This window comes from Palaemon carinicauda, chromosome 28 (genome assembly GCF_036898095.1).
Source record: "Palaemon carinicauda isolate YSFRI2023 chromosome 28, ASM3689809v2, whole genome shotgun sequence".
Taxonomy (NCBI): Eukaryota; Metazoa; Arthropoda; class Malacostraca; order Decapoda; family Palaemonidae; genus Palaemon; species Palaemon carinicauda.
In genome coordinates this window covers 55,994,825-56,022,229 of record NC_090752.1, presented here as the reverse complement: position 1 = coordinate 56,022,229, position 27,405 = coordinate 55,994,825, and the positions used below count along the sequence as shown (strand labels likewise).

Below are 27,405 nucleotides of genomic sequence, written 5' to 3'. Positions count from 1 at the left end.
GACACTTCATCAATTTGGGGTTTGCTGGACATTTCATCAGTTTTGAATTTGTAGGACACTTCATCATTTTACTGTTTCCAGACATGTCGTCAGTTCTGATCTTCAGGACACTTAATCAGTCTATTTTGCTGGACGTCTCATCAGTCAAGGTTTGTAGGACACTTTACCAGTCAGTTTGGGGGATTGACTTTAACCATGTGTTTGTACAGGAGACTCAATCTGCCATAATTTACAAAGTTTTAAACTGGCAGGATCCTAATGACACGCCCAGTATCTTAAATAACTTAGGTTACTAAAGGACTTCCCTGCCAGATTAAATTCAGGCTTGTCAGATTGGATTCAGAAGGCGTGAAGAAACAGACACTGTTTGCCTTCTGGGAAACTAACTTAGTCAAATTAAAATAAAAAAGGATCCAATGACCCTGAATTAGTATTCAAGGTATGTAGGCAGAACCCACCGGTAACTAACCAGATCAGATTGAAAACTTCTTATAGAGTAAAACTCTTGCAAATTCTGGTGGATGAAGTCTTCCAAAGATTCAATCCATACAAATTCTTCATAGTTTGCAGGAGCTGCATAACTGGCAAGATCAAATGTAAAAGGCCTATTCCAATTGATTATTTGATGGGCACCTATAGGCTCAATTCACACTGCAAAATTATCACTCATAAGCATCTAAGACTCATTTATGATATGTGGCATAATTAAGTATCTATCGATACCTAGATTTGACTATTACTACCTTTACTATCCTGATTCTTATCTTTAGGAGAATTGGCCTTCATCCAGAAAACCTGTTTCTCCTTTATCATTTGTAGGCTGATTCTGACCTATTCAAATTCAGATTTAATGAAAACAGAAGTACCTTAATGGTCAGACAATTCGGGAAATAATGAAACTATAAGTAGTTGGTCAGAGTTATTGAAGCTGGCATCCTTAGATAATCCTTCATATTTTGTAGGTGTGTTAGACAGATCAAGATATTTGAGTCTTAATTTTGAATTCTTTCTTCGTTCGCTGATTTTGCTTCGACATCGAAATAATTTCAAGTCTTCGACATCCATTTGCTTGCAGGCTAATGCTACCATGGCTGGTAAAAACCAAAACATTCCTGAAAGAAAAAAAAAGTAATAATAAATGTTATGAGAGCTTTGATATATTAGATAAAAGCACTTACGTACCGTTATTTTGCCGGTACATAGATATAAATCAAGATTAAATTTCTATCAATATAGGAATAACCAAGTTCATCAAGGCATTGAGGCTAAAAAACTTTTCCCTAATCACATTAGTATCATTTATAATTAAAAGGTTTTTAACCACATGTTCAAGTTTGCACAAAATAATCTAACTCCCAGAAAGCATCATTATGAAATATGTTAGCAAAATCCTACTCCAAAGCTAAGAAAATCCTTTTGTAGTTTTAACAACGATGAGCCACATACCAGTCCCTATTTTCACAAATTTTATTTAGCTAAAACTCTCCAATTCATTATTCTTCACACTACTTCTAGACAGATGTTATTTGATGTACCATTTCGAATTAATCTACTCAACCCTAACTAAAATGCATTGACACTCATTCAAGGAAATATTTCAAACCAATATCTAAATCTGAGGGGCTAAAGTTTACCTTAGAAAATCCCAGTGTAATAACACTAGCCCACATATCACACTCCTATGTGGCGTTTAGATTGCATTCAGCATATCCTCACTTTCTAAGTCCATTCCCAGAAGAACAACATATTAAGTACATATGATTACGTATCTGATATTCTCATTCAAACACCTGAACTAATATCACCTCTTATTACACACATAAAAAACTATGTATAAGTATTCTGATTTGAACATTAAAACTGTTCAATATAAAATAATCTTATACCCTTAAATATTCACTCATTTTTTAAAGTACTTACGTGTCAATTCTGAGAATGACCTTCTCCAATGATGGTCAGAGAAACCACAACAGAAGGTTTGTTCGTAGTAGTTAACAGCTTCTGATTATTATTCTTAGCCCGTAGACTTTGTTGTCATTTCGTAGGTAACAGAATGTGCAGCAATTTCGTAGGTAACAGAATGTGCAGCAATTTCGTATCAGCAGAATGTGCAGCAATTTTGTATCAGCAGAATGTGCAGCAATTTTGTATCAGCAGAATGTGCAGCAATTTCGTAGTTAGCAGAATGTGCAGCAACTTCGTAGTCAGCAGACCGTGAAGTCATTTTGTAATCAGCAGACTGTGGGCCCATCCCAGTGTGTTGACTATACCTGTAAGGCCAGATCGTATGATTTTACAAAACGGATAATTAATGGAATATATTGCAATGGCTTCATCTTCTACCATAATGAAAAACAACAATTATACTAAAAACTATTTAGCTTGCAATAGGCCTATGTCCCCCTGTTTCATATTTTGCGGAATAGGGCTACGTGAAAAATACTTTAAACGTTATAGATTCATAGGCTAAATGTCCTTAATTGATCAATGTCCATAGTTACTGTATCAGCTAAAAATTAAAATTTTTCAATTTTAGGTGATTTTTTTACTCTTAAAAATGATCATGAAACTTTCTGTGAATACTTACATATCACTTAGGTTAGACTCCATCGATGTCAGCAGACTATATTAATTTCATTACCCATCTAACTAGATATTTAACAGATAGCGTGATTATATTAATTTCAGAGAATTCAGTGAATCTGCAAGAAAAGAAAAAACAAATTCAATTGATTTAACATTAAATGGCTTAAGGAATAATACTAAAAAAAAGAGAAAGAAAACATGCCCATGGCAGCGAAAAATGACCAAAAGAGGAGAGGAGACTTGGTTTGACACTGATTCAACCACCCACCCCCTGGCGTCATGTACTCGCGCATCACCGGCCTGCTCTCTCTCTCTCTCTCTCTCTCTCTCTCTCTCTCTCTCTCTCTCTCTCTCTCTCTCTCTCTCTCTCTCTCTCTCTCTCTCTCTCTGTTTCAATTGGGGTATTTTCTGAATAATTTCCTCTTTATTTTCCTCTTCTTCGAATAAGTACTAGTTCACATTGCAGAGAGTAATCAGCAATTGTACTTTATGGTAAGCCATTCACTTTACCGGTAACAGGAAATCGTAGGCCACATACAAAAGGTAAACCACATACTGTAGACTACTGCCATCACATAATTTAGTAAGAATCACTGAATATAGTCTATGACGAATGACATTTTTATAAAGAAACATGAGGATGCGAAATTACAGTCTACTGATGCTGTATAGACATGAGTCATGGTATGACAATAAAACAATCTCCAATAGAATTAGTAGATTTGAGAACAAAGTCCTCAGAAGGACATTGGGAGTTAAATCATGGCAGGACATGATTACACAGGGGCGTAGGAGCAGGGGGGGGGGGGGGCTGGGGGGGGGGGGGGGCTATAGCCCCCCACTTTTTTGCTGAAAATATGCTTTTAAACATACAGATTTACATTTTGTAAATTCATTTCATCTCTGGCAACAGCCCTTGTACAGTCTCACCCTCCACCCCACCCCCGCCATGTAAGTATCATGTTAGTACCCAGCATCATAGTTTCACAGTCCCGTCACTCGTCACTCGCTTAGTTTTACAGAGAGCAGCCCCCATATTGGGAATCAAGCCACTTATAATGTTTGACCCCCAGTGCATACCGTGCAAACATGTTAATCTATCCATCATTACCAAACACTATTACAGTAACAAACTACATCATTGATGCGCAGTAATGAATTGAAAACATGACACACGCGAACACATGTAGTTGACGAATATCGCACATATAAACATATGCATGAATGTATATATATATATATATATATATATATATATATATATATATATATATATATATATATATATATATATATATATATAATTTCTTCATAATCCTTTTTAAATATGTATACTTTTATATAATTCCAGAGCTTATGAAGTATTAATTATACATTATTCATACACTTTTCATATGTATAGGATATTTTCTGGTCTCAGGCATGACTTTCAAATATGTATGTTTATATAAGAAATATGCTTGTTCTTAATTTTGCTTACTTACAATTATTCTATATATATATATATATATATATATATATATATATATAAAACTAAATTCAGTTATTTTAATATATGTTGTACAACACAACAGCCATATTGGAAAGCAAGTTGAAACTTGTAGAATGATTTGATTTACCTAATGTTTTCATTTATCTAGATTCACGAAGTAAACAAATGAAAGAATCAAATTTACTCTATTTTCTTCTCACAAGGTCTGATGCTTCATGTTATTATTCATTGAGTTTCTGGAAACCGATCCAATGAGAGAATTCTTATGAAGGGTGTACCACAGGGTAGTGTTCTGGGCCCTGTCTTGTTTAACATATATACTATCGAGCTATCACACATCTTGAAAAAACAAAAAGTGGGTTTTAAACTATATGCAGATGATACTCAGTTTTACCTCTCAATTTCAACAACACAAGATACAGAGAAGAAAATTGATGAGATAATGACTGAAATAAAAACATGGATGCAGAGGAAAAAGCTCAAATTAAATGATGATAAAACAGAATGTATGTTCTTTGGCACAAAGGTGGCTTTGAAGAATTACCAGTTAATTCAAACTATAAAAATTGGTGATGCTGATGTTGGGATTGTGCCTGTTGTGAAAAAATTGGGTGTACTGATAGACTAATTTGTCAATGAGGGACCAAATTGTGAACTCAGTGAAAGTGTGTAACTATCACCTGAGAAACAGCATTTATTAGAAAATATTTAACAGAAGGCAGTACAAAAATTTTAGTGATGAGTCATGTAATATCAAGGCTTGATTATTGCAATTCTCTGTACTACAAATTGCCCAATACACTACTAAGAAAGCTTCAAAATGTGCAAAACCGGACGGCTAGACTGATAAAAGGCATTAAACTAAGGGAGAGAATAACTCCTGCATTGATCGATCTACATTGGTTACCTGTTAAGGCTAGAATTGAATTTAAAATTTGCTTGTTAACTCACAAAGCACTTACAAGTGATAAGCCTAAATATCTTCGTGATTGCTTGGTCCCCTACCCTGAAGCTACCAGCGCCGCTGTAAGAGTTAGACATGCTGATGACCCACATAGACTATTCGAAATTAGTGTGAATCATGCAATAGGAGGAAGAACGTTCAGTTATGCTGCACCGAGACTCTTTAACGACCTTCCACTCGATGTCAAGAATAGCAATAATGTGGCAGCTTTCAAGAAAAACCTGAAGACTTATCTTTTTAGAAAGTGTTATAATAGTGACCTGAAAACTATTAAGCCTGAATACAAATGCTAGCGAAATAACTGATAACGATACAGAGCAAAATATTAACTAGAAAGAAATTATTTTTTCACACACCAAGGCCCGCCTGAACAGACCTTTAGTGTTTGGTGGAGGGCGAGAAATAATGCCGTAAAAGTAAGTAAGTGAGTAATAAATATTGAATCACTGCATGATACTTCATTGTCATTGGGAAAAAACCGATAGCCTTGACTCGATCGATATTGCGAATGAGTTTGGAGCAAAGAATCAACATCGTCAGTATATTTTTGGTAATTTCACCAAGTAGGCCTATTGGTGTATATATATAATATATATATATATATATATATATATATATATGTATATATATATATATATGTATATATATATATATATATATATATATAATATATATATATATAGGCCTATTGGTATTTTATGATTGTTATTGTGTAAAAATTGGAATTGGTCACATAAAAGTCTTCCAAAAATATGATTTTGTTTCTGATACAATATGCTGTCAGATGCCAGGAAATCGCATCTGAGGGTGTTTCCTCATAAAATTTTTCTGGGGAGACTCCCAGTCACACCCCTTCTCCCTCCTATGCCTTCGCGCCTACGGCTCCGCCTTCAGTGTCATTTCGAACTTTAGCCCCCCCAAACAGGAAAACTCTCCTACGCCCCTGTTGTAATGAAACTATAAGAGAGATTACTTGAGTGCCATATTTGGATGAGATCATGATGAGGGGTTGATGGATATGGTTTGAGTATGCTCTTCGCACTCCCCAAGAGAGATTGGTTCACCAAACGTTCAGTTGGGCTCCACAAGGCACTAGAAGAGTTGGAAGACCCAAGTCTACATGGTTGAGGACTAAGAAGCGCAAAGTAGATGATGAATGGAGAAGTATTGAATTAAAAGTTCAAGATAGAGACGACTGGTGAAATCTAACCGAGGCCCTTTGCACCAATAGGCGTAGAAGATGATGATGATACACCTATACCTAATCTTTTCTAATGGGGCAGATTTGCTCTGACTCGCAGCGGTGCCCTTATAGCTCGGAAAAGTTTCCTACAAGCTAATCGGTTAGAATTACCTTGTCCAACCAATCAGCCATAAGGAAACTTTTCCGAACTAAAAGGGCACCCCTGCGAGTCAGTGCAGTATAAAAAAAAATATAAAATAGGTCACGTACTCTACAAGATATTAGGACCACGTTCTGTTAATATTCATTTGGATGTCACATACTGTAAGTTTAAGATATTTATCTTTCCTTCCACCATAAACTCAATTTTATTTACATTTAGTTCGAATGGTTTTACTGTCATCCACTCCCTATTATTATTATTATTATTATTATTATTATTATTATAAGCTAGGCTATAAACCTAGTTGGAAAAGCAGGATTCTATAAGGACAAGGGCTCCAACAGGGGAAAATAGCCCAGTGAGGACAGGAAACAAGTTAATAAATTTACTAATATTAGTAAGAACGTGGTTTAAAGTTTCAATATCACCAATGTCATTTATGAAAAAGTAAAATTATGTATCATCTGCAAATAGTTTAAACTTCACTTCAAGTCTGTAACAAAAGATAATTGGGCATAGTATACTTTCCTGGGGTACCCCTCTGTCTAATAGTTCACATGATGTGTTAGTGTCCAATTAGTTTACAGTAGTTTATGATGACCAAATAAATTTTTACTAAAGCTTCATCGTCAATACCGATGGACAGTAGAAAAATGAATAATAGTTCATGCACAACTGTATCAAAAGCAGCACTACGATCGAATAATATCAAGATACCACATTTGTTCTCATTCATCATTTACATTCCGATCTTCCCGAGCAGTTATATCCTGTTCGTAATACTACGCATACAGTTAATTCTATTAGCAAGGCCTTTGTATCATGCCGTTCAATACTACACAGCATTCTAGAAGTTTTATTTTAGCTGTGCCCAAGTTGTGGAATGATCTTCCTAATCGGGTAGTTGAATCGGTAGAATTTCAAAAGTTTAAACTTGCAGCTAATGTTTTTATTTTGAACAGGCTGACATAAGTTTTTATAGTTTATATATGAAATATGTTTTGATGTTAGTTTTTAAAATATTTTGTTTTTAATTGTTTATTATTTCTCACATCGTTTATTTATTTCCTTATTTCATTTCCTCTCTTGGCTATTTTTTTCCAGTTGGAGCCCTTGGGCTTATAGCACCTTGCTTTTCTAACCAGGATTGCAGCTTAGCTAATAATAATAATAATAATAATAATAATAATAATAATAATAATAATAATAATAATAATAATAATACTGAATAAAGATGCTACCGTAGAATATAATTGTCTTTATACAGACTGGTTGTCTGGCAATGCTTCTATTCTTTCTAAGTGACTAACTACTTGTCCAAGAATTGCATATTCTAGCACTTTCAAAATATTGGAGAGATTCAAAATAGGTCTGTATGAATAAGTCCTGATAATCTATACCAGGGTGGTCCAACCTTTTCCATGCCAAGGGCCACATTACATGAAATACTTGATGGCATGGGCCACACAAGAAAATTAATATTAGATTTGTAATTGCTAGTGCAGTAACTGAACGGGAGCCCCTTTCTCGAATTGGAGGGGATCAATTTCCTTATAATATAAAAGTGATTTTTCAACAAGTATGTAGATGCACTTGAAGAGTTTACACGCCGTGTCATAAAATTTTAAATTTTACTTGTATATGAATAATTTTGTTCTATAACAAAACAGAAAAAAAAAAAAACAGAAAATAAGGTAAAGATTAAAAATTTCAATTTTATATAGTTGTTTATATTGAACTTAAAATAAAGTGCATATGATATACAAAAAGATAAATAGAAAAATATATGAACAACTCAGATACTAGTATTTAGTAATACCTTGCATAGTTTTATTTCTGTTCAACTTCAAAACACTGTACAATCAAAGTAAACCTACAAACTCAGACAGATACACAGAGACAAACACACACACACACATTATATATATATATATATATATATATATATATATATATATATATATATATATATATATATATATATATATATACATATTCACTTGAGCTATTTCAATTCAGTTATACCTTTTAATCAGAGATTATATATTGTCATATGACCGGGTAAAAAAAGATGAAGTTCAAGTAGTTGTGTATTCTATACAGGCTGCCATGGGATTGTTGAACGCAAGGTGTCTGGACCTCAATTTTTCAAACTCACAATATATTTCTTCAAGAGATTTCCAAAAAAGAAGAGAAGCCTGCTCTATCATTTCTGTATAATTCATGGCAAGCAGGAAAGTGTAATAATGCACTCGGTGGAAAATTAAAGCTTTCTACGGAGAGAATTACCATGTCATACTAGCTTGGATACATTCTGTAATTTTCCTTATAGGTCTATGTTTAGTAAGTTCAAATGGGCTGTCACTTCCGTAAGAATGGCTTGGAGGCAAAGAAAGTCTTTATTGTGTAGCTGAATTTAGCACTATTCTGAATTACTAATATGCTGATTTTGTAGAAATGGTAGAATAACTTCTCTTAAAGAAAAGAAAGTGTTTTTTCAGCACTCAGCCCACTAACACTTGTTTAGTTTTTCCAGGAATGATATAAATTTGCTATGCCCAAGGAATTATTTCATCATCTGATTAAGTTCACAATACTGATATCACTGGTCATGACATCACTCATCTGCAACATTCTGCTTCATAAGGCCCCTTGGCGAATAATGCAGTGCAGTGTGATACAATGCACTACATTTTTTTTAAAAAGACCAACCAACCCCATAATACTGCCAGCCATAGCTTTTGCCCCATCAGTTACAAAGCAGGAACACTTTTTAAACCCTCCATATTCATTGACCAAGGATTTGAAAGAAACGTATATATCAGAACCTCTAATATAATCATTCAATGACTGCATCTTGACAAGTTCTTCGTGTACTACAAAATCTTCGTCAGTGGTGACGGCAAATATGAGTAAATGGCTTGTTTCACTTACATCAGTGCTGTCATCTAAATCCAGTAAAAAATACTTGCAATGTACATTTTCAAGTTTCATGTGAACATACTGATCAAGTTCAGTCCCTCCTCTTACGAGTGTTTGGTAAGATAATGACACTTTAAAATTTCTTTGTTATCGGGTACTTTTTCTTCAGGAAACTATTGTGTTATTTTACTGCACACTCCTTTATTAATTCTCAATCCCTAAATGACTTTCTATTTCTTACAAGCACCAAAGTAACTTCATATGAAACAGTAAGACTAGCAGTTTGGGGTTTTCAGGAGTTATGTAGCCCATGCTTCTGCTGTGTGTGTTTACCCTTCAAGATATTCAATATACCACTTCGTGGTTTTCCCACAATTTCAGCATACTTTTCTTTGTGTAACTTCTCATAATGCCTTCGAACGATATGTTCATTAACAACAAATACTATTCCCTGCTACACATTATTCTTCCCATTTCATATCATATGCTCTGTTCACATCAGAGCACTTTATTTTCTTTCTTTGACATATTATAAAAAGACGACCTTCCACTCGATGTCAAGAATAGCATAAATGTGGCAGCTTTCAAGAAAAACCTGAAGACTTATCTTTTTGGAAAGTGTTATATTAGTGACCTGAAAACTATTAAGCCTGAATACAAATGCTAGCGAAATAACTGATAATGATACTGAGCAAAATATTAACTGGAGAGAAATTATTTTTTCACATACCAAGGCCCGCCTGAACAGACCTTTAGTGTCTGATGGAGGGCGAAAAATAAACCCATAAAAGTAAAGTAAAAGTAAGACGTTGCGAACAATAGTACTTAAGTGCAAAAGTACTTATGTGCAAAACCGCGGCAGGCTGAAAACTATTCGAAATTTTAGGGGCTCCCTCCTCGATCTATTCACGAGGTTATAATTAGAACTTTTTACATTTATATGGTACTGTTGCTATTATTATTCTATCTACCGTCAAAAGTAAACTAAATATTTGGATTGAACACATGTTATTGAGAGATATATATATATATATATATATATATATATATATATATATATATATATATATATATATAGAGAGAGAGAGAGAGAGAGAGAGAGAGAGAGAGAGAGAGAGAGAGAGAGAGAGACACTGATATGAATTTAATTTTCTTTCATTATCTATAATTTCTATTTTTTCTAGCATTCTGGGGGGATAATTTTTGGTCCAGTAAGATTTCGTCACATTAAATCATACTGCATAATTAGGTCAGTGTTTGAGGACCACAAAAAATCCCCTAGCGGACCACATTTGGCCCGTGGGCATAGGGTTGGACCACCCTGAACTAGACTTTAAAGGCTTTAAAGGCCGCTCATAAATGGCAGGGGAAAGGGACAATGACATTGCTCTATCGAGCAGGAAAATGCTCTAGAGACTGATCATATATACATATAATCAACGCCCAAGCCCCCTCTCCGCCCAAGCTAGGACCTAGGAGGGCCAGGCAATGGCGTCTAACGACTTAGCAGATAGACCCATAGTCTCCCACAAACGCCCCCATCCTTGGCTCACAAGGATGGTGAGATTGCAGCGACCAAAAAACTAACAAGTTTGAGTTGGACTCGAACACCAGTCTGGCGTTCACCAGTCAGGGACGTTACCACATTGGCCACCACAACCCTAGAGCACTTTTCATGACAGGTGTAATTATTTCCACTTATTAGGAATTAGGAAACTTACGCTCACCAATACAAGTATTGACTATTCTCGAAATTATGTCGACAAGATTAGAAAAGTTTCCTACTCCAATTATTAAGGTTATTGGCATCGAATCAATAGCACAATATATGTTTTTTGCTCCCTTAATAATTCGGATGACTTCAACTTTTGTCACATTATTAAATCTCGTTAATGTATCTGTGTCTCTGGCACAACACCAATCTGATATGAAATACCTATACAAAAAAAATTATTTTTTATTTTGTTTTTAAAACATTCAGGAAATTCATTAGGCAGTTCTTCAGTCGCTTTATCAGAGAATAAATGATTATTGGCAAGATATCTACGTCTCTATATTTACCAAAGAATAATCTTATCCATTAACAGAATATTGACATTCCTTTACATAAGAAAAAATCAATTCGATGAGTAAGTTATAAAATACGATGTGTAGAGGTTATAAATTGTGATTTTTAGGTTATAAAATGTAATGTGTACTGGTTATAAAATGCAATGTGTAGTGGATATAAAATGTGGTGATAGTTATAAAATGTGAGGTGGTTATAATTGTAATGTATAGTGGTTATAAAATGTGGTGTTAGTTATAAAATGTGGTGTTAGTTATGAAATGTGGTTAAATGTGAAGTGGTTATAAAATGTGGTGTTAGTTATGAAATGTGAAGTGGTTATAAAATGTGTTAGTTATGAAATGTGAAGTAGTTATAAAATGTGTTAGTTATGAAATGTGAAGTAGTTATAAAATGTGTTAGTTATGAAATGTGAAGTGGTTATAAACATGCTGCATGGTTATAAAATTCTGCGAGTAGTGGTTGTGAAATAACATCAATAATGAAATACTTTGTGTATTGGTTATGTAATACAATATTTGGTAGTTATAACATATAATGTATAGGTTATAAAATGTAGGTGTGTAGTGGTTTTGAAATGCGGTGTGTTGTGGTTATGAAATGTAATGTGTTGTGGTTATAAAAGTTGATTTATTGCGGTTATAAAATGTGGTGTAGTGGTTTTAAATTACGATGTGTAGTGGTTATAAAATTCGATGTGTTGTGGTTATAAAATTCGATGTATTGTGGTTATAAAATACAATGTGTATTTTTATAAAATGCGATACGTATTGATATAAAATGCCACAAGTAGTGGTTATAAAATTCAATGTGCAGTGGTTATAAAATGAGAGTCGTAGTGGCAACAAAACGAGATATGTAGTGGCTCTAAAAATGAGGTGTAGTGGTTATAAAACAACATGAGAGATTATAAAATGCAATTTGTAATTATTGTGAAATCCAATGTGTATTGGATAATGCCACACATCAAATATATAATACAATGTTAGGGTGTAATGTGGGTTGGCTAGAGAAGCAATGTACAGTGGCTATAAATTCAATGTGTAGCCGTCATAAATTAGATATGTAGTGGTTATAAATTCAAAGTATAGCGGTTATAAATTAGATGTGTAGTGGTTATAAATTCAATTTATATTGGTTATAAATTCATTGTAAAGTCTGTGTAAATTCAACGTCTAGTAGTGATAAATTCAATGTGTAGTTATAAATTTAATTGTGTAGTGGTTATAAATTTAATTGTGTAGTGGTTATAAATTTAATTGTGTAGTGGTTATAAATTCAAAGTATAGCGGTTATAAATTCGAGGCATAGCGGTCAAATTCGATGTGTTGTGGTTAAAAATTCGATGTGTTGTGGTTATAAATTCAATGTGCAGCAGTTGTAAATTCAATGTCTAGTAGTGATATATTCAATGTGCAGTGGTCATAAGTTCAATGTTTAGTAGTGATAAATTCAAATTGAAGTGGTTATAAGTTCCATGTGTAGTGATTATAAATACAATGTGCAGGAGTTATAAATTTGGTGGTTATAAATTCAATGAGTATTGATTATATATTCTGTGTAGTGGTTATAAAGCCGATGTGAACCGGTTATAAATTCAATGTGTAGTGGTTATAAATTCAATGTGTAGGTTATGTTCAATGTGTAATGGTTATAAATTCAAAGTGTAGGTTATGTTCAATGTGTATGTTACAAAGTCGATGTGTAGTGGTTATAAATCCAATGTGTCTCGGTTATAAATTCAATGTGTGGTGGTTATAAATTCAATGTGTGGTGGTTATAAATTCAATGTGGTTATAATTTCGATGTGTAGCGGCTATAAATTAAATGTGCAGCGGTTATAAATTCATTGTGGAGTGGTTATAAATTCAATGTGTAGTGGCTATAAATTCAATGTGTAGTGGTTATAAATTTGATGTGTAGCGGCTATAAATTCAATGTGTAGTGGTTATAAATTTGATGAGTAGTGGTTATAAATGCAATGTGAAGTGGTTATAAATTCAATGTGTAGTGATTTTAAATTCAATGTGCAGGAGTTATAAATTCAATGTGTAGATTACAAAGTCGATGTGTAGTGTTATAAATTCAATGTGTAGTGGCCATAAATTCAATGTGTAGTGGTTATAAATTCGATGTGTAGCGGTTATAAATTCAATATGTGGTGGTTATAAATTCAATGTGGTTATAATTTCGATGTGTAGCGGATATAAATTCAATGTGTAGTGGGTATAAATTCGATGTGTAGCGGTTATAAATTCAATGCGTAGTGGTTATAAATTCAATGTGTAGCGGCTATAAATTCAATGTGTAGTGGTTATACTTTCGATGTGTAGTGGTTATAAATTCGATGTGTAGCGGCTATAAATTCAATGTGTAGTGGTTATAAATTCGATGTGCAGGGGTTATAAATTTAATGTGTAGTGGTTATAAATTCAATGTGTAGCGATTATAAATTCAATGTGTGGTGGTTATAAATTCAATGTGTAGTGGTTATAAATGTAATGTGAAGTGGTTATAAATACGATATGTAGTGGTTATAAAATCAATGTGTGGCGGTTATAAATTCAATGTGGTTATAATTTCGATGTGTAGCGGATATAAATTCAATGTGTAGTGGTTATAAATTCAATGTGTAGTGGTTATAAATTCGATGTGTAGTGGTTATAAATGCAATGTGAAGTGGTTATAAATTCAATGTGTAGTGGTTATAAATTAGATGTGTAGTGGTTATAAATTCAATGTGTAGCGATTATAAATTCAATGTGTAGTAGTTATATATCTAATGTGTAGCAGTTATAAATTCGATGTGTTGTGGTTATAAATTCAATGTGTTGTGGTTATAAAACGGATGTGTAGCAGATATAAATTCAGTGTGTTGTGGTTATAAATTCAATGTGTTGTGGTTATAAATTCAATGTGTTGTGGTTATAAATTTGATGTGTGGTGGTTATAAATTCGATGTGCAGCGATAATAAATTTAATGTGTAGCGATTATAAATTCGATATGTAGCTGTTATAAATTCAATATGTAGTGGTTATAAATTCAATGTATAGTGGTTATAAATTCGATGTGTAGTGGTTATAAATTCAATGTGTAGCGATTATAAATTCAATGTGTAGTAGTTATATATCTAATGTGTAGCAGTTATAAATTCGATGTGTTGTGGTTATAAATTCAATGTGTTGTGGTTATAAAACGGATGTGTAGCAGATATAAATTCAGTGTGTTGTGGTTATAAATTCAATGTGTTGTGGTTATAAATTCAATGTATAGTGGTTATAAATTCGATGTGTAGTGATTATAAATTCGATGTGTAACGATTATGAATTTAATGTGTAGCGATTATAAATTCGATATGTAGCTGTTATAAATTCAATGTGTAGTGGTTATAAATTCAATGTGTAGTGGTTATAAATTCAATGTATAGTGGTTATAAATTCGATGTGGAGTGGTTATAAATTCGATGTGTAGCGATTATAAATTCGATATGTAGCTGTTATAAATTCAATGTGTAGTGGTTATAAATTCAATGTGTAGTGGTTATAAATTTAATGTATAGTGGTTATAAATTCGATGTGTAGCAATTATGAATTTAATGTGTAGCGATTATAAATTCGATATGTAGCTGTTATAAATTCAATGTGTAGTGGTTATAAATTCAATGTATAGTGGTTATAAGTTCAATGTATAGCGATTATGAATATAATGTGTAGCGATTATAAATTCGATATGTAGCTGTTATAAATTTAATGTGTAGTGGTTATAAATTCGATGTGTAGCGGTTATGAATTTAATGTGTAGCGATTATAAATTCGATGTGTAGCTGTTATAAATTCAATGTGTAGTGGTTATAGATTCAATGTATAGTGGTTATAAATTCGATGTGTAGCGGTTATAAATTCGATGTGTGGTGGTTATAAGTACGACGTGTAGTGGTTATAAGTACGACGTGTAGTGGTTATAAGTACGACGTATAGTGGTTATAAAATCAACGTGTAGTGGTTATAAAATCAACGTGTAGTGGTTATAAAATACCACACCCTTCAACTTTTTATGTCTTGCAATACCCTCCCACATTTTCGCACACATTTATAAATGACGTTAATCACAGTCGTTCTTAGTAGCAAAACTCTAATTTGTCCTTTTATATTTCAACAAATTACAGTTGTATTTAGATACAACTGTAATTTGTTGAGGCTACTATTTTCGTATCGAATTTTGCAGTATTTCAAATTTACCATGTATTCAGTATCTTGCTTTCCAGACAAGCGGTTAACACAGACGAAAGCCGAAGAAAATACCTTCACATTCCCTCATAATTTATGAATTTAATATAATTTCTATATAACCATATCTCTGACTGTGAAAAGTATAAAGTGAAAACGGATAATCAATGGGAGAGATCAACCAAATAAAATATTTAAAAATCCCATTAGCTTCGCCTGGCCAGTTCAAGGAACCAAATCAAAGGAACTCGCGTGCTAAGAGAGCCTTCCTAGTTGGGAAATATCTGAAGTTGCTATTACTTACTTATTTTGATGGCTGCTTTTCCGGTCCCATACAGCAGGAGAACCCTACTTTCTACAGGACCTCCGCTGTTGTTTTACCTTGTTCGTTCAGAGTATTTAACGTTTCATATCGCGTATTGTCCATTTACTGTTAAGTCGTCACTGTTGTAAGATTGTTTAAATAGAAAGTTTCCAGTTTCCTCTTGAATGAACTGGAAGTCTATGGCTTGGACAAAATTGGTATTGGGAAAATGGACAAAATTACTATTGAGGAAAAAAAAAAAAATGTTTCCAAGCCATCCAGGTAGGAATGTACTTTTCTACAGAATAATTTTATATAGCATTTCCAGTTAATTGTCTGGAATATTCTTGAGAGATTTATTAAATAGAGATTGCAACTGTGTCCAGAAGCAGCAGTTTACGTAACACTGGTTACTTTACAAGGACTGTTTTCCTGGTCCGATCATGTAGTGGATACCTACTCTCTATAGGACATACAAAATCAGTTTATCGTAGACTGTATATTCTTAGGTATTTTGCATACCACACTGAATAACTGATGTTTATTGTCAAATCCACATTATCTAAGCACTTAAAGAGAACAAACATAAAGCGATATTTAAAAAAATTAATGTTGAATCAAAGTAGTAAATAACGATGTTTATGGGAAACGACTATTTTGCATTGGTTTTTGTATAACGAAGTATTTCATGAATGGAATCTGCTTCAAATGGCATTTACATATAAAAGAAGTTCGTTACTTCTGTAGTCTAACTTCCATTTTGGAATTATAATTAGCTGACGAAAATTGTAGTTACTCTTTGATTAACCCAGAAACTTAAAATAACTACAAAGTACATTCTTTTTAACTTTGTACCGACATCAAAATAAAGCCCAAATGTCCAAGTACCCTGATGTGAAAATTTTAAAACTTTCAACAATATCTAGATACTTACAAGGTTTAAAGGTCACTCATGAATGGCAGAGGCACGGGGCAGTGACGATGCCCTAAAAACTGACTATGTATACATGTGGATATGATCAGTGCCTGAGCACCTCTCCACCTAAGGTATGACCAGGGAGGGCCAGGCAATGGCTGCTGATGACTTCGCACGTAGAACTATAGGCTCCCCCAAACTCCCCATCCTTAGCTCACAAAGATGGTGAGGTTGCAGACAATCACCTATCAACACTTGCATTAATTACGAATAATAATTGCTACTGCATACTCACGAATCTATCATGAATAGTGATTTTTAACTGAAAATTATGATTTCTACCTACTTTACCTTTTGATCGCTCACCCAGCTATCCAGTTAGAAGCTTCAGGGCACTGCGAGATCCTATATTATTTTCATAAAAGTAATTTGTTAAGGACTTTCCGAGGAAAATGGTGCTCGTTAAGAAGTTGTCAAAAAAAAAAAAAAAAAGTTTTCTAACACTAAGAATACGGTTTTTCGGTTTTTGATTGAAGGTCTTTGCTACAAGACAAACATCACCGGTGATTGTTTCTAAGTCAGCCTTTTCAAAGTACTATTTATGCAAAATACCCACGAATGTACAGTATACGATAAACTGATTTTAGGTCCTATAGAGAGTAGGGATCCCCTACATAATAGGACCAGGAAAAGTGTCCTTAAAGTAACCACTTATGTAAACAGCGGCTTCTGAACACACAATTGCAATTTCTAGTTATTAATAATCTGTCTAAAATACTCCTGACATTGAACTGGGAATACCATCTAAAGTTATTCTGTACAAATTACTACACTTCGACACTGTCTCATCCGAATAACTGTTTTCATAGTCTTCAACTGACAATTTAAAATTTATATTTGTATCCATGACCAGTATTTACAGCTACTAAATGAGAAACCGGTAACGAAATCCCATGGTTATCACAAGAAAATTACTAGTGTGGCAACATCTTGGATAAACGTTCCAATAAAATAAAAAGCGAGCGTGAAGGTGGGATGCCATGTAATAAAATTGAAGTTATTGCTGGTCAAATATTACCCAACGTTTAAAGACCAAAAAAACACTCATGATAACAATTTTCTTAAATAGTTAACCAAGATAATTTTCACCCGAGACCAGAGGGTACAACCTGCCATTTGCAATCCTTGTCCCTTTCACATTTCGCCAAATTCAACCATCATATTAATCACTATAACACCTGAATTACATATACCTTTTGGCATTACCATATATGTATTGCTTGGTCCGTATTCTTACCTTCTTCCGGAGAATTAAATCCATGAAAAGGCACAATTTTAAAACACATTTTTGCTACTAAATCGAAGAGACCCGCACTGTTCAAGATAGTCAAACAACTTGGACTGAAATCTTGGTTCTCCTTCACACGGGTTTCTTCTTAGCCAATCAGAACCCTCCACGAGACCCAATGTCCAAAGAGTTTCAATATCTCTTTTTTTTATTGGCCTAACAATTTAAATGAACTCTCCTATTGGCTGGAAAAAAAAAACGAAGGCTTTTTCCGTAGATATAAGTGATAGAAGTAAAGAGCTTTTGAAAAATATCTCAGGAAACATTTTAAGGATCGCCACTGTATATAAGAGCAATGACGAGTGTGATAATTTGATATGAAATTTAATAGATTTCTAATGAATAAACATATTCATAACGCAGAGTTACATTTGAAAATTACTATAAGATTTGGTGCTATTTACCAAGATGTTATTCGTAATTTTTTGGTATATATAACAATATGTAATTTCATTTTCTAAAGCTATATCATTGGCTAAACGTACTTCAACTAGGACAATTTGATGTATCAAAAGTTACTTGATACTAAAGTTATGCCATTATGATCAAAGGATTTATTAAGAATAACTTAATATTACGTGATCTCAGAAATTCCAAATACTGTATATAGTAATTAAAAATGGTATAATTACCCAAGAGTCTCCATAAAATATAGAATTCATAAATAGTGACACTTTTGAATAATTACTCCATTTTTAATTTAGTATATATTTTGAATTTCTGAGATCACACCATAAATGAGATCGCATTATTTCCTTATTTCCTTTCCTCACTGGGCTACTATTCCCTATTGGAGCCCTTGGGCTTATAGCGTCTTGCTTTTCCAACAAGGGTTGTAGCTTGGCTAGTAATAATAATAATAATAATGATAATAATAATAGTAATAATAATAATGATAATAATAATAGTAATAATAATAATGATAATAATAATAATAATAATAATAATAATAATAACACCAAGTTATGTAGTCATGAAAAACACTACTTAACAAATACCATGATATTAAACCATGTTACTTTAGCTTTTAATATCATAATTACATGATAACGTTAAATATATGAATAGAAAATTGAATTGTTAAAAATGTGTTTGAGAAATTTTTTACGTAATGAATCATACTGAACGCTACCACATGTTAGTAAATAAGTATAAGTGTATTGAAAAGACGATTAAACAAAGGACTATCAGCATACTTCAAAAGTTCAAACTTGCAGTTTTTTATGTTAAACAGGGTAACAAAAGTCTCTTTTTCAAGTTTATTTATAAAAAATATCTTTTAATGTTTTTTCTGTTCTTAAAATACGTTATTATAATTGTTCATTACTTCTCTAGTAGTTTATTTATTTCCTTCCCTCACTGGTCTATTTTCCCTGTTGGAGCCCTTGGGCTTATAGTATCCTGCTTTCCCAACTAGGGTTGTACCTTAGTTAATAATAATAATAATAATAATAATAATAATAATAATAATTATTATTATTATTATTAATTTTGATATTGACCAAAACATTTAAATTTCAGCGAAAAATAAGCTTCTACTTTCGGACGAAGGTAGAAACAACTTGAACGACAAAGTAGCGAATTTAACCAACAAAAACAATATTTGAAGTAATTTTCTGTGTTAAATAGCTTAAAAGTACAAACCTTTGCAATTCTGGAATGCCCATATCAAACAAAATACGAAATTGATGTCGTCTTTCTACTATCTTTAATTCCATGTGCTTCATTCTTAACTGGGATCCACTACTACCTGACTTAGCCCACATTTCATTTCATTTCCATATTTCATCTCTCTCATTTCTCTTCCATATAACCATATAGGGATGACTCCTGTCTTTGATTGTCTTCGACGAAAGTGACAGTGTTGCCAACAATGTCAAAATAAAATCCTTATCTCACGTAATTGTGGTCTACTGGATAACGTAATTCATTCCGTTTCATCTAATAAATATGTTTGATAAATTAGCATTGCTTCGGATAGGGCATAAGCGATTTTCTAACCTACATGAGAGAGAGAGAGAGAGAGAGAGAGAGAGAGAGAGAGAGAGAGAGAGAGAGAGAGAGAGAGAGAGAGAGAGAGAGAGAGAGAGAGAGTCATTTCTGTGGAACGATTCTTAAAATATTCCAAATTGTTTTTATTTACTACTTCACAGATATAGTTTTTTTTTCCTTTCCTCACTGAGCTATTTTCCCCTGTCAGGGCCTTTGGGCTTATAGTATCCTATTTTTCAATCTATGTTTGGAGCGTAGATAATAATAATAATAATAATAATAATAATAATAATAATAATAATAATGATAATAATAATAATAATAAAAATGTGTTCCTCTGATGTTATTCAAATAGAACAACAACAACAACAACAACAATAATAATGATAATAATGTGTTCCCCAGATGATATTAAAATAAACTGCTCTTGTAGTAATAATAACTAAGGACAATGCTACTTTTTTTTTATCACCAAACAAACAGTTTTTATTGTTTCAAGACGTCGAGTCCCTTTTCAAATTGTTAGCTTATCTTTGTGGGTATTATTATTATTATTATTATTATTATTATTATTATTACTAGCCAAGCTACAACCCTAGTTGGAAAAGCAAGATGCTATAAGCCCAAGGGCTCCAATAGGGAAAATTAGCCCGGTGAGGAAAGGAAATAAAGAAATAAATAAATTATGAGAACAAATAAACAATAAATCATTCTACAAACAGTAACAACGTCAAAACAGATGTGTCATATATAAACTATAAAAAGACTTATGCCAGCCTGGTCAACATGAAAACATTTGCTGCAACTTTAAACTTTTGTAGTTCTACTGATTCAACTACCAGATTAGGTAGGCCTAGTCTATTCATCTATGCATATCGTTCCTGTAAAATCATAGGCCTACAACTCTCCCATAGATACACAAGGGTAGGGCTACTAATCATATAATGTATGCAAATCATCAAGTGTATATTTGCTCGCGAAGCTTGTAGATTATCATATTTCGCCAATCATCTCTCTCTTGAGCCTTTAAATCAATACTTCTCCATTCATCATCTCCCACTTCACGCTTCATAGTCCTCAGCCATGTAAGCTTGGGTCTTCCAACTCTTCTGGTGCCTTGTGGAGCCCAGTTGAAAGTTTGGTGAACTAATCTCTCTTGGGGAGAGAGAAGAGCATGCCCAAACCATCTCCATCTACCCCTCACCATAATCTCATCCACATATGGCACTTGGGTAATCTCTCTTATAATTTCATTTCTAATCCTGTTCTGCCATTTAACTCCCAATATCCCTCTGAGGGATTTGTTCTCAAATCTACTAAATCTGTTGGAGATTGTTTTATTGTCATACCATGACACATGTCCATACAGTAACATCGATCTCACTAAACTGATATATAGCCTGTTTTGTATATGTAATTCTCACTAAACTGATATATAGCCTGATTTGTATATGTATATAACAATATGATAATTTTCTTGACATTTTTTCTGTACCATCATATTTACCGGTTTATGTAAAACGATGCTTTGACGTAAGTATTTATACTTCTTACAAAAACTGTATTATTTTCAAATCGAATGAGACAATGAAAACGACGTATTAACAAGTGTAACATTACCCGGAAAATCATGTGCAAGATGAAGTGAGACTTTAAAAGTCTTCAAGACCTCACAAGTGTTTCAGAATCTTTGCAAAGTTACAGAATCTCACACTCTATAGTTACACTTTTCCTCTCCAATTTAGGCCGCCTCGCAAACACCAATCACATAAAATACACTTCGCCGCGTGTGTTGCTCCTTACTTGCTACGCTGTACTCACAAATCATAGCCAACACTTATTTGCTACTAACAATTTATAGCCAACCCTCTATCAAATTAACCCTTTGGCAATACTGTAATTATATAAAAGAAAGCCATCTTACTGTCGTTCACCAAAATATTTACTACTGTAAGTCATTTAATATTTTGGCTACTAGCAAGAAGTAAACAAACATCCGAAAGGTGACCTATGGATATTTCTATCTTAGGTGATTTATCAGAGTTGATTATAGACAATATGGAGGGAAATGAAATTTTTTGTTATTTGAAATGTATTCAACTGTAATTTGAAATGCATTCAGCTGTTATTTTCATGTAATCTTAGGATAGTTTACTGGTAAGGACAAGCTAACCTAGGTAAGGTTAGGTGGGGTTACCTTAGGTTAGGTCACATTTACTTTTATTGAAATGAAATTGAAGTGCTCCCTTTTTCATTTATGCCTGGGCCGATCTGTGTCCGCCGATCAAAGCCACACAAAAAGAGGGCTTAGATATCCTCACTTCGAAACAATGATAGGCATATCAGCAATTGGCAACAAGTAGAAATAAACTATAGTGATGAGCTGTATCCATAGAAGATTAAAGAAACTTCTCTGTAGTAATCCCTATGGTCATTGATATAATCAATAAACTAAAAAAATGGGTAATTACTTAGCACATGGGCCTAGGCACGCAAAATACACGAACCTTGACCCAACTTCTCTCCGATCAATAGCTTAATCTACAACAAACAACAATCTTTCTGACAATCTTGTTTTATTTCTAACACTTTCTACCTTTAAAAAATATGGGATAATACCTTGTTATCAATTTTGATAACCTATTTTGGTAATTTTAAACTCTTCTTTCAGTTTTATGTATTAGGCCAGCTTCCTGTCAAGATTTTGCAACATATTCACTCTTATATCTTATTGTCTCAACTTTCCAAAGTTTGGGTATGAAAGTAAATATTCCACGTTATCTCTTTCTTTGCACAAGTCATAAACAATATTCAATTTCCAAGATCTATTTTCCCTAGCTCTCATGACTAGGATTACATTATCCATATCCGTTCTATTTTTATTTAAAGATTACGCGTGAATGGCACAGGCAAGGGACAGTGACAATGCCCTGGCAGGATAATGCTCAGGCCCCCTCTCCACCCAAGCTAGGATTAGGGAGGTTCAAGCAATGTTTGTTAATGACTTAGCAGGTCGACCTACAGGCTCCCAAAGTCCCCATCCTTGACTCACAAGGATGGATAAGTTGCAGACACTACAAGAAACTATTGGTCTTGAGCGGGACTTTGAATCCAAGTTCGGCAGACCGTGAGGCAGGGACCTTTCCAATAGGCTAATATAAACATATGATCAGTGCCTAAGACCCTCTCCATCAAGCTAGGAACAGGGAGGGCTAGGCAATGGCTGCTGATAAGGTTGTGGGACATTCCCTCCTATAAATCTATATTTTATCCTTCTCTTTATTCTTTACTTTAATTGTTTCTTATTAATTTTCCATAAATCTTATTGTTTTTTTTCCCACCAGTCCTTTTCCCCCAATATCTGAAACATATTTTCATTCTATATTTACTAAAAAATTCTTCAATGCTGAAACGACAGAACTTTCCCAGGGGGCTCTGCAATTGGTCTTCAATTGTCTACCTGATTAATCAGCTTTCTTCAATGGTTAGATTCTGATGAAGCTTGAACATAAGAAACTGCTTTTTGTCTGATGAATATATGGGCATCTGACTACCTTTTAATTTCTAATAAAATTCAAATTTCGACAAAGTAACAAATTGTTTTAATGCCCAGAAGACATGGAAGATGGTTGTTGGCATACTATGGTAAATCCGATAAAATCAAAGTCATTTTGGGCTTTAATCCTACCAGTTATATAATTTCCCTTTTTTTTCTCAAATCAACATACACAGCAGATTCATTTATTAAATTCTTAAGAAGCTCTACGAAGAACAAACCCTGGAAGCATTGGTATTTGTACAGCATTTTAACATCATACAACAAGGTTAGGTTACTTACACCCCAAAGCTGAAGTTTAATAACATACAATATCCTCACTGGGCTATTTTTCCTTATTGGAGCCCTTGGGCTTATAGCATCTTGCTTTTCCAACTAGGGTTGTAGCATAGCTAATAATAATAATAATAATAATGATAATAATAATAATGTAAACAACGCAAAAGGTTCTCTGCATAATATTTTTTTACATACAATCCGCGTGACCCACCTTTTATTCTATCTATTTGACAGTTTAATTTCTCTTAAAGGTCACTCATGAGCGGCAAATGCTAGAGACAGGGCAATGTCCTAGACACTGATCTGTATTATGATCTGTGACCAAGACCTTTCTCTACCCAATCTAGGACCAGGGAGGGCCGAGCAATGATTGCTGATGACTCAAATCCCTATCTCACAGGCACGGTGAGGATGTGAGCCTTAGTGATAACCTTTTCGAGCTGCAAGCATTGGTCGAACTACACCACTAATCCCTAGGTCACAGGCACGGCGAGCTTGTGTGCATTAGTGAAAACCTTTTCGAGCTGCGAGCATTGGTCGAACTACACCGCTAATCCCTAGCTCACAGGCACGGCGAACTTGTGTGCATTAGTGAAAACCTTTCAGAGCTGCGAGCATTGGTCGAACTACACCGCTAATCCCTAGCTCACAGGCACGGCGAACTTGTGTGCATTAGTGAAAACCTTTCAGAGCTGCGAGCATTGGTCGAACTACACCGCTAATCCCTAGCTCACAGGCACGGCGAACTTGTGTGCATTAGTGAAAACCTTTCAGAGCTGCGAGCATTGGTCGAACTACACCGCTAATCCCTAGCTCACAGGCACGGCGAACTTGTGTGCATTAGTGAAAACCTTTCAGAGCTGCGAGCATTGGTCGAACTACACCGCTAATCCCTAGCTCACAGGCACGGCGAGCTTGTGTGCATTAGTGAAAACCTTTCAGAGCTGCGAGCATTGGTCGAACTACACCGCTAATCCCTAGCTCACAGGCACGGCGAGCTTGTGTGCATTAGTGAAAACCTTTCAGAGCTGCGAGCATTGGTCGAACTACACCGCTAATCCCTAGCTCACAGGCACGGCGAGCTTGTGTGCATTAGTGAAAACCTTTCAGAGCTGCGAGCATTGGTCGAACTACACCGCTAATCCCTAGCTCACAGGCACGGCGAGCTTGTGTGCATTAGTGAAAACCTTTCAGAGCTGCGAGCATTGGTCGAACTACACCGCTAATCCCTAGCTCACAGGCACGGCGAGCTTGTGTGCATTAGTGAAACCTTTCAGAGCTGCGAGCATTGGTCGAACTACACCGCTAATCCCTAGCTCACAGGCACGGCGAGCTTGTGTGCATTAGTGAAACCTTTCAGAGCTGCGAGCATTGGTCGAACTACACCGCTAATCCCTAGCTCACAGGCACGGCGAGCTTGTGTGCATTAGTGAAACCTTTTCGAGCTGCGAGCATTGGTCGAACTACACCGCTAATCCCTAGCTCACAGGCACGGCGAGCTTGTGTGCATTAGTGAAACCTTTTCGAGCTGCGAGCATTGGTCGAACTACACCGCTAATCCCTAGCTCACAGGCACGGCGAGCTTGTGTGCATTAGTGAAACCTTTTCGAGCTGCGAGCATTGGTCGAACTACACCGCTAATCCCTAGCTCACAGGCACGGCGAGCTTGTGTGCATTACCGAAAACCTTTTCGAGCTGCGAGCATTGGTCGAACTACACCGCTAATCCCTAGCTCACAGGCACGGCGAGCTTGTGTGCATTAGCGAAAACCTTTTCGAGCTGCGAGCATTGGTCGAACTACACCGCTAATCCCTAGCTCACAGGCACGGCGAGCTTGTGTGCATTAGCGAAAACCTTTTCGAGCTGCGAGCATTGGTCGAACTACACCGCTAACCCCTAGCTCACAGGCACGGCGAGGTTGTGCGCATTAGCGAAAACCTTTTCGAGCTGCGAGCATTGGTCGAACTACACCGCTAACCCCTAGCTCACAGGCACGGCGAGGTTGTGCGCATTAGCGAAAACCTTTTCGAGCTGCGAGCATTGGTCGAACTACACCGCTAATCCCTAGCTCACAGGCACGGCGAGCTTGTGTGCATTAGCGAAAACCTTTTCGAGCTGCGAGCATTGGTCGAACTACACCACTAACCCCTAGCTCACAGGCACGGCGAGCTTGTGTGCATTAGCGAAAACCTTTTCGAGCTGCGAGCATTGGTCGAACTACACCACTAATCCCTAGCTCACAGGCACGGCGAGGTTGTGCGCATTAGTGAAAACCTTTTCGAGCTGCGAGCATTGGTCGAACTACACCACCAATCCCTAGCTCACAGGCACGATGAGGCTGTGAGCCCCAGTGAAAATATTTTTTGAGCTGCAAGCAGGGATCGAACTTCACCACTACACCCCAGCTCACAGGCACAGAGAGGATGTGAGCCTTAATGAGAACCTTTTCGAGCTGCAAGCAGAGATCGAACTTCTTACCCAAGAATGCTGAGTAAGATATGTTAATCATAAGGCTGCCACAACCTCAGTTGAAAGAAAAATCCCCTTGGCCAAATGGGATTCACCAGTTTGGTAAAGTTACTCAACTCCTCTTATGAAAATAACAATATCCTTTACAGTTGCAAGAACAATTATTATAACTTCACGTGGGTAAATATAAAAACAAGTGCTCTAACAACTCACCAGTGTCTTTTGATAGTTTCTGAGAACTTTAAGAATGACGTCAGTGAAAGTTTTTGTAGGTTAAGTGATCAACTATAAAAAGGCTCCTGTTTAAGAATGATGTATATTGGCTCGTATGTGTAAATCATTGTTATAAAACAAGAGTATTACCAATATATCACATAATTTCTAGTAGTAGGATGGTATTACCTTGATTGAGTCTACAGTGCATATAGAGTTCTCTTGCCTGAGGGTACACTCAGGCACAGTATTTTATCCTATTTCTCTTCCTCCTGGTTTGTTAAAAGTTTTTGTAGTTTATATAGGAGATATTTATTTTAATGTTACTCTTCTTAAGATATTTCATTTTTCCTAGTTTTCTTTCCTCGCTGGGCTATTTTTCTTATTGGAGCTCCTCGGCTTATAGGATTCTGCTTTTCCAACTAGGGATGCAGCTTAGCAAGTAATAATAATAATAACAATAATGATGATGATGATGATGATGATGATGATACTGTACCGAAATAAAGATAAAATTTATGCACACTCATAGTTATTCAGGTATTTATAAATACATTTGGTGGCTTTCTGATTTCTAGCCAAAAAAGATCAGGGGACGAGTTTTGCATAAAATTTGTGCAAACTGCACAGAACTGCATCAGTGCCCTGTTGGGATACATAAATACCCTTTTGTCCAATTAAAAAAAGTCAAAACAGGAGATGATATTTATTAAAAAAAAAAGA

The 27,405-nt window shown here is 34.9% G+C and overlaps 1 long non-coding RNA gene across 1 annotated transcript; it reads right to left on the bottom strand.

Moving 5' to 3' along the window:
• Positions 1 to 117: 117 nt before the first annotated feature.
• LOC137622051 (uncharacterized) lies at positions 118 to 18,259 on the bottom strand. The gene is made up of 4 exons (XR_011040338.1): positions 18,123 to 18,259; positions 2,588 to 2,702; positions 1,921 to 2,270; positions 118 to 1,112 (listed from the first exon to the last, which is right to left on the bottom strand). It is a non-coding gene; the product is annotated as an uncharacterized lncRNA (long non-coding RNA).
• Between the last annotated feature and the right edge of the window lie 9,146 nt (positions 18,260 to 27,405).